Genomic DNA, 5730 nt, shown 5'->3' on the forward strand with positions numbered 1-5730 from the left:
AACATAGAGTACATGCCATGTGGTGTCTTCTGCTAAAGCTCCTGAAGACACTTTGGAGAATTTGCTTATGGGTTTAAAATAGTGTTAGCAATGCAGGACAGCAACTGTCCACAATCTTCTACCACAGGGCTGCGTCTGACAGTTGTGGTGTTGGGAGCTGAGAGGGCTCCCAAGCAGTGTCCTCAGGCCCTGAGTCAGTAGTTGGCACAGTCTGTTCCTAGGTAATAGTCTGCACGGCCAAACACAGGTCCTGGAGCAACCTGTTTATTGCCAGTGTTGAAAAATGGACATCTGGTACCTTTTATAAATGTGCAATGTTTTGCATATTATGGCTCATTTAAATGTAAAAGAAAAACCATGAGGGAGCTCCTCCTTGTAACAATAAAGCTGATGTGGGTACTGTGTGCTAAGGCAGAAGTGCTGTGAGGACTAGTTCTACAACCTTTCTACCTGAGCAGGTCTTCTTGCTCGCGCTGTCCAGCAGACAACATCAGGGCTATTATAAGGCCAGACTTTTTTAAATAATGAATGGGAACAGTCTCTTTTTCTACCTGAACAGGATATGCTCTTTTTGCCCGCGCTACTGAGCTGAGCCCAGCTGGCTACTGGAACGCCTGCAGAGTAAGACACAGAGCCATTTAGGTTGGCAAAGATCCCCGTGTCTGAGCGCAGCCCATCCGCCGTGCCCACTGGGCGCCCCTCGGAGGGCAGCCTGCTGAGGTGCGCCGTGGCCTGGAGGTGGCCTAGCACCCTGAACGGCGGTAGTGATTCGGCTCGATTGCCAGGCCCCGAACTGATCAGAAGCCGAAGTCACACGTTCTGAAGTTTTTTCCTAAAAGCCTTGTTTTTGCACTGATTAACAGGCTCCAGCAGCCTGTCTCCTACGTTTCCCAAGAGTGTTGATATATCGAAAGCTCCTTGGACATTAAAGATAAGATTTTTGAATCGAGCTGATCGACTCGCACTTCCTTTCCCCTCTCGTCCTGACGGGAGGACGCGCCTCACGCCTTCCCGCCCCCGCCCCCTTCCCGCCCTCCGGCGGCCGCTCCGCCCCGCCCCCACCCGTCCCCATGGCAGCGGCGACGCGCGCGGGCCGGGCGCAGGTAGGGCGGCAGGGAGCGGGCTGGGATCCGACCCGGAGCCCCGTTCTCTCTGAGAACCCCCTCCCTGGGGCTCCGCAGCTCCCGGGCCCCATCCTGCCCTCTGGGGTTCCCCTCTTTCCCCGCGTTCCGGCTGCCCGGCCTGTCAGCCGTTCCGTTTTAAATTAGCAATTCCCATTGCTGCGTTGGCAGTGCTGATTCGGATTCCTCCTCCAGGAGTGGGGGAGATAATTGGGTCCCACGGGTGCTACAAGCCGACGTCATCGGGAATCCTGTGTACATGTTCTGAAGGAATCCTGTCCACCATCCTCGCTTTACGTGTGGAAGAAAACAAAAGATGTGTAACTTCCCCCAAGTCCACGGACGTTAAAACTCAAATGTATTTTTTTCTACAGAAGGCAACAACTTTCTGCCCTGGATACACCCACCGCAGAGGGGAATTGCTGCCTGCTGTAGGACGGTACAGAGGGGTGCATCCAGGTACCGCACTGCCGAGTCCGTTCCCGCCCTTCGTGTTTGATGCCTTTGCTTCTCCCCCTCAGGACTGCGGACAGAAGGCGGGCCGTGCTGCTGGCGCGCCCCTGCTGCGCTGAGCGGAGCTGCGGCACCTGGCATGGGAACGCGGCTGGGCGCGGGGCTCCATCCCCCACCGCAGCCTGCTGCGGCGTCTGTGAGTGAGACCTCTCTGCGGGAGCTTTGTGGGGAGGTTGGGAGGGGCACCCTGTGAGCTGTGCTTCTGAATCATAGAATCACTGAATCGCAGGATGGCTTGGGTTGGAAAGGTCCTCGAAGATCATCTAGTCCCAACTCCCCCACCATGGGCGGGGTTGCTGACATCAAGGACAGCCTCAGGCTGCCCAGGGCCTCATCCAGCCTGGCTTTGAATGTCGCCATGGTGCACCCACAGCTCCCTGGGCAGCCTGTGTCAGCGCCTCACTGTCTCACTGTGAAAATCTTCCACTGACATCTAACCTAAATCTCCCTCCTTTCGTTTAAAACCATTCCCTCTTGTCCTATCACTGCCTACCCATGTAAAAAGTCATTTTCCCTCCTGTTTATAATCTCTCTTTACATACTGGGAGGTCACAGTGAGGCCTCCCCACAGCCTTCTCTTTTCCAGACTGAATAAGCCATGCTCCCTCAGCCTGTCTTTGTAGGGGAGGTGCTCCAACCCTCTGAGCACCCTCGTGCCCTGTGCCCTTTCCTCAACATCATTTCTGTGCTAAGGGCAGTACTCCAAAGGGGCTGTACAAGGCAGAGTGAAACAACCACCACTCTGCCCTGCTGGCCATTCCTCTTTTAATGCAGCCCAGGATACTATTGGCCTTCCGGGCTGCAAACAGACTCTTGCTCACTCATGTTAAGTTTTTCATCTGCCAGGACCCTCGGGTCTTTCTGCACAGGGCTACTTTGAAGGAGTTTTCCTTCCAGTCTGTATGCATATCTGGGATTGCTCCAACTCAGGTGCAGCACTTTGTACTTGGCCTTGATGAAGATTGTTAGGTCTACATGGGCCCACCTTTAAAGTCCTTCAAAGTCCCTCTTGATGGCATCCCTTCTTTCTGTTGTATCAGCTGCACCGCTCAGCTTGGTGTCTTCCAAGGTGCTTTGTCCTGCATCTTGCCCAGCATTCAGCACGACGGTTATGCTGAGAGCGGCCAGGAGAGGGCAATGCTGCCAACCAAACCTGCGCTGCGTGTTCTGAAGGTCAGCAATCAGGAGCCATAGAGCCAAGACCCTTTTTGCATCGCTGCCTCCCATTCACTTCATTTTGGAATTGTTTTTCAGGAATTTTAAAAGTCTTTCTGGAAAGTAAGAATTACAATGAATTATTTTTAGTTGAGAGGACCATTTTTTTTTTCTTATTGCAAATAAAACATTCAAAGGGATCTTTTACGATGCCTATAAAGTGAAAGAAAAATATCCCTGCTACAAGAAGCCTGATATTTAAGAGTGAAATGCAAAAAGGGAATTTAATTTTTAAAACTTATTTTCAGCACACACATGTACCCCATTTGTGTTACCACAATAAATAGAAGAATGGCCCAGCATATCTGCCACTCACTCTATCCATCAGAAATGGCCTAGTTTCTATTCTCTGATATTCCTGTTGTCTAAGAAAAGCAGTTCTGTTTCAGAGATAATGTAGAAACAAATCTTTTGATGACAAAATCTCTGATGGACAGCAGGCTGTGAGCAGGTCTGTCCCTGGACCTGCCATGAGTAAGGAGAACACCACCCGCTGCCATGTTCTAGTGGGTGGAAGCTCCTTGGTAGCGTTATGAAATTGAAAGCGATCACCTGAATTTCAGATTTCAGTCCCAGCTTTTGTTGATCCAAAAAGGAAGGCAGAGGAGGGTGTCCGACCTGAGCATTCACTCCAACCCAAGTGAAATTCTTCACAATTCCCCCAATATGTTCAGCTGACGATCTTTTGCATTTCTCAGGGTTGGCACTACCATACTACGAGTGACACATCTAGCTTTAAGTCCTTTGTTTTGTGCCAGGAAATGGGAGAATGGGGAGTAGGGTGAGAGAAATGCTTTCCAATATAACAAAGATTGTTGTTTCTTAAGTCATTTCCACTGAATGCCACCAAGGTCCATCATCAGTGAACTCTTTTTGCAGACTATCAGCTTATTATGATTTAAACAATACTTTTTACACATTAAATTATTTTTACGCTTTTTGTTTCTCTGCTGTTTTCACAGATTATCTCTTTATCCCATTTTGAAATCCTGAAAATTTGGGTCATGTCTCCAGTATAAAGTCTGTGGTGGGGGACTGTCTGCCTGTGGCTTATCTCCTCTTCAAAGGACAAGTGTATCTAGAGCTTGTAGGGATTGTGAGCACATAATTCTTAATCTGCTATCAAATTCATAAAACCAATTCCAAACGCAATCAGAGAACACCTTGCAGCCATCTGTCACCTCTCCATACAACCAAAGTACATTTGGTTTCACTGTAGTACTTCTGCAGTTTATCTGGATTTGTGTGTGTGTGTGTTTACTTCCAGAAATTGAAGGGATGGAGGGAAGGGATGACCTCAGTATTCTTACCTGTAAATGTCTTCCATGAACGTATGTTTACTGTGCAGCGTTGAGAAACAGTTAATAAATATAACTTTCTTTGAGATTATTATAAAGTTCACAGAAAAGGCTCAAAATTAGTTTTGTTTTTCAAATGAAGTCACCTGCTGATGGAGAATCCGTTCACTCAGGTTTTCTATGAAGTGTAATTGAAATTGCAAGGCACAACCTGGTTGTCTGCACTGTATAAATGGGGAGAAATATTTCCTGTCATCCGGTTAATGGTGTTATGAGTCATTTTGAGTCTCCAGAGCAAATTGGCTCAAGGTGCTAACCACCAGCATTGCCTCCTTGCAAGATTTTTTGCAAAGATTCACAGTACTGTATTGTTTTGCTTAACAGATGTGACATAGCAATTAAAGAAAACAAAAGTCTCAGTTCCTACTGAATCTGGAAAAGTAAATAGGAAAGGCAAACAGGAATATATTTAATACTCATGTCACGAGTGGCGAGTGACTTGTTTTTCAGTTACTTGTCTTGGTTGTAGAAGTAAATTAGCTGCTGCTCGTTTTTCTGTATTTTACCTACATCTTCCGTATCTGACAGAGAAAACACTAGAATGGTAAAATTATGTAATGGCTTTTTCCTCCAGAGCCTTCCATACTTAGGCAGAAAAACAAGTTTGTTTGTCCCCTTAGATATGGTTTGCCAGGTATTCAGAGCCCTGAAGGCGTGGTGCATTGCTGGGCAGTGTTTGCTGTGCTGCCCAGCAGGACTGGCAGACATCCCCTGGCAGGAGGGGTTCTCCATGCTTTCCTTCTTTTTTCAGGGCACTTCTTGTAAGCTGAGATGAAGTTTGGGAGATTGCCTGAAGATATTTGATACATTTTTTTCTGGAATGAATGTAGTTACTATCGATTTAGAAACTTTGCTGGGGTTTGTATTTAATTCTAATTTAAAGCTTTTGTCCTTATTTCTTTTTTCATCTTCATTGCCACAGCGGCTAGAGTGGAGCCCAGCACTGTGCAAATGTTATTTGCTGCATTGTGGCCTCATTTGCAGCTTCCTGTCTCTACAGGGTTGCTAAAAATGGTGCCATTTTTTCGGGGCTGTGAAGCAATTGCTGAGAGTTTAAGCTGGCCAGCTCTTACAGTCTTTCCTCTCTCTAGCTAAGCGAGGCATCTGCTATTTGCTGACTCGCTCCCTGCCCCCACGCCGGACAGGGCTGGCTGTGTTTGGTGGGTTTGAAAACCTCTTTTCCGCAGCAGTTTTCGTGTGAGTATGACTGCTGGAAATAGGTTTCAGATGTTTCCCAGCGCAGCGTTTGGGCTGCATCTTGTAAGCTGAGGCGTTTCTATAGGAACCGTATGACATCTCTCGCTGCTCCCCCAGCAGCTCTCTCGTGAGCATGCCCAGTGCAAGCCCTGACTTTGGCTCAACTATCTGCGTGCACTAACGGGCTGCACATATGGGATACGAATGCGGTTCCTGATGAGCTCCAACTCTTTGTCTCTGGGAGGAGGAGGAAGAGGCTGTGCCCTGAGCTGGAGGATCTGCCGTAAGCCCTCTGAGACCCTCACCCCTCAGTGGGCTCTTGGAGA

Source organism: Tetrao urogallus (genome assembly GCF_951394365.1).
Source record: "Tetrao urogallus genome assembly, chromosome: 22".
NCBI lineage: Eukaryota > Metazoa > Chordata > Aves > Galliformes > Phasianidae > Tetrao > Tetrao urogallus.